Source organism: Thalassophryne amazonica, unplaced genomic scaffold (genome assembly GCF_902500255.1).
Source record: "Thalassophryne amazonica unplaced genomic scaffold, fThaAma1.1, whole genome shotgun sequence".
In the NCBI taxonomy this organism is placed as follows: domain Eukaryota; kingdom Metazoa; phylum Chordata; class Actinopteri; order Batrachoidiformes; family Batrachoididae; genus Thalassophryne; species Thalassophryne amazonica.
Genome location: NW_022986407.1, coordinates 1 through 7500, shown reverse-complemented (window position 1 = coordinate 7500; position 7500 = coordinate 1). Strand labels below are relative to the sequence as shown.

General features: G+C 44.5%; 1 pseudogene; it reads right to left on the bottom strand.

The window, feature by feature from the left end:
- LOC117506175 overlaps positions 1-6297 on the bottom strand; it is a 22205-nt pseudogene extending 15908 nt beyond the window's left edge.
- Between the last annotated feature and the right edge of the window lie 1203 nt (positions 6298-7500).

Genomic DNA, 7500 nt, shown 5'->3' with positions numbered 1-7500 from the left:
CACACACACATTCCCACCCGCATACACACAAACACACATTCACACCCGCGCACACACACACAGACTCACACACACACACACACTCACACACACACACACACACTCACACACACATACACACACACACACACATTCACACACACATACACACCCGTGTACACACACACATTCACACCCGTGTACACACACACATTCACACCGTGTACACACACACATTCACACCCGTGTACACACACACATTCACACCGTGTACACACACACATTCACACCCATGTACACACACACACATTCACACACAATGAAGGAAATTTGAAATTGCTGGCTAAGGCTAAGCGTAAATTTGGTAAGATTGTAATTCACGTCGGCAGTAATGACACCCGGTTACGCCAATCGGAGGTCACTAAAATTAACATTGAATCGGTGTGTAACTTTGCAAAAACAATATCGGACTCTGTAGTTTTCTCTGGGCCCCTCCCCAATCGGACCGGGAGTGACATATTTAGCCGCATGTTCTCCTTGAATTGCTGGCTGTCTGAGTGGTGTCCAAAAAATGAGGTGGGCTTCATAGATAATTGGCAAAGCTTCTGGGGAAACCTGGTCTTGTTAGGAGAGACGGCATCCATCCCACTTTGGATGGAGCAGCTCTCATTTCTAGAAATCTGGCCAATTTTCTTAAATCCTCCAAACTGTGACTATCCAGGGTTGGGACCAGGAAGCAGAGTTGTGGTCTTATACACCTCTCTGCAGCTTCTCTCCCCCTGCCATCCCCTCATTACCCCATCCCCATAGAGACGGTGCCTGCTCCCAGACCACCAACAACCAGCAAAAATCTATTTAAGCATAAAAATTCAAAAAGAAAAAATAATATAGCACCTTCAACTGCACCACAGACTAAAACAGTTAAATGTGGTCTATTAAACATTAGGTCTCTCTCTTCTAAGTCCCTGTTGGTAAATGATATAATAATTGATCAACATATTGATTTATTCTGCCTAACAGAAACCTGGTTACAGCAGGATGAATATGTTAGTTTAAATGAGTCAACACCCCCGAGTCACACTAACTGTCAGAATGCTCGTAGCACGGGCTGAGGCGGAGGATTAGCAGCAATCTTCCATTCCAGCTTATTAATTAATCAAAAACCCAGACAGAGCTTTAATTCATTTGAAAGCTTGACTCTTAGTCTTGTCCATCCAAATTGGAAGTCCCAAAAAACAGTTTTATTTGTTATTATCTATCGTCCACCTGGTCGTTACTGTGAGTTTCTCTGTGAATTTTCAGACTGTTTTGTCTGACTTAGTGCTTAGCTCAGATAAGATAATTATAGTGGGCGATTTTAACATCCACACAGATGCTGAGAATGACAGCCTCAACACTGCATTTAATCTATTATTAGACTATATTGGCTTTGCTCAAAATGTAAATGAGTCCACCCACCACTTTAATCATATCTTAGATCTTGTTCTGACTTATGGTATGGAAATTGAAGACTTAACAGTATTCCCTGAATATGTTCTCTAATGCCATATACCAACACAGTGCAGAGTAGCTACCTAAACTCTGTAGGTGAGATAGAGTATCTCGTCAATAGTTTTACATCCTCATTGAAGACAACTTTGGATGCTGTAGCTCCTCTGAAAAAGAGAGCTTTAAATCAGAAGTGCCTGACTCCGTGGTATAACTCACAAACTCGCAGCTTAAAGCAGATAACCCGTACGTTGGAGAGGAAATGGCGTCTCACTAATTTAGAAGATCTTCACTTAGCCTGGAAAAAGAGTCTGTTGCTCTATAAAAAAGCCCTCCGTAAAGCTAGGACATCTTACTACTCATCACTAATTGAAGAAAATAAGAACAACCCCAGGTTTCTTTTCAGCACTGTAGCCAGGCTGACAAAGAGTCAGAGCTCTATTGAGCCGAGTATTCCTTTAACTTTAACTAGTAATGACTTCATGACTTTCTTTGCTAATAAAATTTTAACTATTAGAGAAAAAATTACTCATAACCATCCCAAAGACGTATCGTTATCTTTGGCTGCTTTCAGTGATGCCGGTATTTGGTTAGACTCTTTCTCTCAGATTGTTCTGTCTGAGTTATTTTCATTAGTTATTTCATCCAAACCATCAACGTGTCTATTAGACCCCATTCCTACCAGGCTGCTCAAGGAAGCCCTACCATTATTTAATGCTTCGATCTTAAATATGATCAATCTATCTTTATTAGTTGGCTATGTACCACAGGCTTTTAAGGTGGCAGTAATTAAACCATTACTTAAAAAGCCATCACTTGACCCAGCTATCTTAGCTAATTATAGGCCAATCTCCAACCTTCCTTTTCTCTCAAAAATTCTTGAAAGGGTAGTTGTAAAACAGCTAACTGATCATCTGCAGAGGAATGGTCTATTTGAAGAGTTTCAGTCAGGTTTTAGAATTCATCATAGTACAGAAACAGCATTAGTGAAGGTTACAAATGATCTTCTTATGGCCTCAGACAGTGGACTCATCTCTGTGCTTGTTCTGTTAGACCTCAGTGCTGCTTTTGATACTGTTGACCATAAAATTTTATTACAGAGATTAGAGCATGCCGTAGGTATTAAAGGCACTGCACTGCAGTGGTTTGAATCATATTTATCTAATAGATTACAATTTGTTCATATAAATGGGGAATCGTCTTCACAGACTAAGGTTAATTAGGGAGTTCCACAAGGTTCTGTGCTAGGGCCAATTTTATTCACTTTATACATGCTTCCCTTAGGCAGTATTATTAGACAGTATTGCTTAAATTTTCATTGTTACGCAGATGATACCCAGCTTTATCTATCCATGAAGCCAGAGGACACACACCAATTAGCTAAACTGCAGGATTGTCTTACAGACATAAAGACATGGATGACCTCTAATTTCCTGCTTTTAAACTCAGATAAAACTGAAGTTATTGTACTTGGCCCCACAAATCTTAGAAACATGGTGTCTAACCAGATCCTTACTCTGGATGGCATTACCCTGACCTCTAGTAATACTGTGAGAAATCTTGGAGTCATTTTAGATCAGGATATGTCATTCAAAGCGCATATTAAACAAATATGTAGGACTGCTTTTTTGCATTTATGCAATATCTCTAAAATTAGAAAGGTCTTGTCTCAGAGTGATGCTGAAAAACTAATTCATGCATTTATTTCCTCTAGGCTGGACTATTGTAATTCATTATTATCAGGTTGTCCTAAAAGTTCCCTGAAAAGCCTTCAGTTAATTCAAAATGCTGCAGCTAGAGTACTGACAGGGACTAGAAGGAGAGAGCATATCTCACCCATATTGGCCTCTCTTCATTGGCTTCCTGTTAATTCTAGAATAGAATTTAAAATTCTTCTTCTTACTTATAAGGTTTTGAATAATCAGGTCCCATCTTATCTTAGGGACCTCATAGTACCATATCACCCCAATAGAGCGCTTCGCTCTCAGACTGCAGGCTTACTTGTAGTTCCTAGGGTTTGTAAGAGTAGAATGGGAGGCAGAGCCTTCAGCTTTCAGGCTCCTCTCCTGTGGAACCAGCTCCCAATTCAGATCAGGGAGACAGACACCCTCTCTACTTTTAAGATTAGGCTTAAAACTTTCCTTTTTGCTAAAGCTTATAGTTAGGGCTGGATCAGGTGACCCTGAACCATCCCTTAGTTATGCTGCTATAGACGTAGACTGCTGGGGGGTTCCCATGATGCACTGAGTGTTTCTTTCTCTTTTTGCTCTGTATGCACCACTCTGCATTTAATCATTAGTGATTGATCTCTGCTCCCCTCCACAGCATGTCTTTTTCTTGGTTCTCTCCCTCAGCCCCAACCAGTCCCAGCAGAAGACTGCCCCTCCCTGAGCCTGGTTCTGCTGGAGGTTTCTTCCTGTTAAAAGGGAGTTTTTCCTTCCCACTGTCGCCAAGTGCTTGCTCACAGGGGGTCGTTTTGACCGTTGGGGTTTTTACGTAATTATTGTATGGCCTTGCCTTACAATATAAAGCGCCTTGGGGCAACTGTTTGTTGTGATTTGGTGCTATATAAATAAAATTGATTGATTGAATTGATTGACCTGCGCGCGCACACACACATTCACAGCCACCTGCATTCCCACACATTCACACCTACACGCACGCGCACACACACACACACATTCACACCTACACGCACGCGCGCACACACACACACACACACACATTCACACCTACGCACGCGCGCACACACACACACATTCACACCTGCGCACACACACGCACGCAGACACACACACACATTCACACCCATGTACACACACGCATTCACACCCATGTACACACACACACACATTCACACCCGCGCACACACACACACACATTCACACCCGCGCACACACACACACACATTCACACCCGCGCACACACACACACACACATTCACACCCATGTACACACACGCATTCACACCCATGTACACACACACACACATTCACACCTGCGCGCGCACACACACACACACACATTCACACCCATGTACACACACGCATTCACACCCATGTACACACACACACACATTCACACCTGCGCGCGCACACACACACACATTCACACCCATGTACACACACGCATTCACACCTGCGCGCGCACACACACACACATTCACACCCATGTACACACACACATTCACACCTGCGCACGCACACACACACACACACATTCACATCTGCACGCGCGCACACAGACACACACACACACACATTCACACCCATGTACACACACACATTCACACCTGCGCGCGCGCGCACACACACACACACACACACACACACACTCACACCTGTGTTCACCTGGGTGCCGCCGGTGGGCCGAGCTGTGACAGCAGGCTGAGGAATGCAGCGCAGACAGCGTGAACGCCACAGCGGTTAAACACTGACAGTGAGTCCTGATTGGACAAAACCAGCTCCTGGCCAGCCAATCACAGAAAGAGGACAACCACTTAAAGTCAGAAAAAGAATAAAGGTGATGTCAAGAAGTTTCCACAAAGGCTCTGATCACCTGGAGAGCGAGGACCAATTGAATCAGGTCCACCAGGTCCTCCTCGTTGGCCAGTTCCACAGTGATGACAGCCAATAGGGTGAAGAGAGCCTGATAGTGATCCCGCCCACTGCTCTCATCCTTACAGCTGAGGTAGGCGTGTCTGTAGAGCCGTTGGGCGTGCTGCACACAAAATGTGTCTGTTGAGTTTGTATAAATTTAAAAAATTACAAATCACACCTGACAGTCAGTCCTGAGATCACATTTTAATTAATTATTCTTAAATTACTTTGTCACACTAATGACCGCACGCGCGCACACACACACACACACACACACACACACAGTGTTGGGGGGGGGGGGAGCTCATCAGACACTTCAAATGTGTTAAAGTCATTTTATCATGAAATTAGCTGCAGTGAGGTCAGTTTGTTTATTTTTGTTGTTTGTTTACTCGCAGTGAAAATCCTCCTCCTGTGGAAAGTCTTTTTTTTTAACTTGTGTTCCAGACAAAGTCCAGAATGACTGTCTCAGTTTTTCGCTTGGTTTCATTGCAGAAGGTCCCTGGTTCAAATCCCACTCCTGCCATATTTCTCCATGTAATGTAGAGTTGAGTCAGGAAGGGCAGCCGGCGTAAAACGTGTGCCAAAATCAACATTCAGAGTCACCTTGGACCTGTTGTGGCGACCCCGAGTGAAATCCAGGGAGCAGCCGAAGGGACTTACTTTGACTTTATTTTATATTCTTTCATATTCAACTCAACCAAAAGGTTCATTTGAAATACTACAGCACCACCAAGTGGTGAGGAAGTGTAACAACCAGCCTGACATATTGCTGGTCAAACTGATGAATTTACGCTCCATGTGTTGACCTGTGATGACCTCACGTCTGATCAGCTGAAACGACACTGACCTTCCTCATGAACAGGTTGTCCTGTCGAGACCTTCTGTCCTCTTTCAGCTCCAACACAGAAACATATAATGGGGGAGGTGATGGTCTAGTGGTTAAAGTGTTGGGCTTGAGTCCAGAAGATCATGGGTTCAAATCCCCGTCTGACTGGAAAATCACTAAGGGCCCTTGGGCAAGGCCTTTAATCCCCTATTGCTCCCGGTGTGTAGTGGGCGCCTTGTATGGGAGCACCCTGACATCGGGGTGAATGTGAGGCATTATTGTAAAGTGCTTTGAGCAAAGCGCTATATAAATGCAGTCCATTTACCATCAAAGCCCACACTGTGGAAGCAGACACGACACGTGTAGGTGAAGAAAGCAACAAAATACTTCACATCTGTAAATCTAAGAGCGTTTTGTGGAGAACACTTGGCAGGAAGAAAGAGTTGGTGGGGCTCAAATCAAATATATCAATGATTTACTGTAGTCAACATGAAGGATAACTAATAATTAGTCTGTCATACTTTACTGTTTTTACTCGATGGCCAAAACATGGTCATCAGGCATTGTGGAGACTTTCCATCCATCCGTCTGTCTGTCTGTGTTCAGCATAAGTCCACTGCCAGGGACATAGACCTTGGATCATTGATCTCTATATAACACTGGATCGCTCACTGGCCAATATTTTTTAAGCTAACCGGCCGCCATATTACCACTCCCATGTCCCGCTCCTGAACGCTCTTCTCTATTATTCTTTAATGAGGTGCACGCAACTTTATTCTTTATAATTTTGTTTAAAAATACCTTCATGTGCAGCTATAAACTGCACAAATCTGTTGTGAAAGTGTAGTGACACAGACCCACAACAGGGGGCGCAAATGAACGGTCAATAGATGAGCCAAAAGTAACAATTTAATGTTGTGAAGGTGCACAACGAATATACAGACAATCTCAGAATTTGATAACAGTCAATCCACAAAGGTGACGTGTGGGCAGGCTCGAGGATAGAAGACGTCTGTCCTGAGAAGAGCCGGAACCACACGATTTCCGCCGCCACCGAACCTGGTGAATACTGGAGCCGCCAAGTCCCGAATTCCCAGGTGATCACCGTCCCCGACTGTCGGATCTGGTACTGCTGGCGAAGAGCAAAAACAGTCAAGTGTGGGTGTGTGTACACCCAGTAACACAGCGGTGGGAATGCCACCTCCACCTCTAATACACACTCGTGCAGCGTCTGTGTAACCACTTATCTGACGGGACGTAGGACGAAACAGTCGCGACCCACGCCGGTCCTCTGGTAACACAGCTGCAACACAATCAATCAATACAGGCAGAGAAAGTTACCTCCATAGAAGTACGATATCTCGGCGATGAGGTGGAGATGACGTCTGGGTTTTATGGAGTGAGATGATGAAGAATGAGTGACAGCTGTCAGGAAATAATGAGTGACAGCTGTCACTCCCGGCTGTGTCCGTGGCGGCAGCGCCCTCTCGTGCCTGAAGCCCGCACTTCAGGCAGGGCGCCCTCTGGTGGTGGGCCAGCAGTACATCCTCTTCTGGCGGCCCACACAACACAAATCGCCAGATCAAAGGCTGTGGACGAACATTT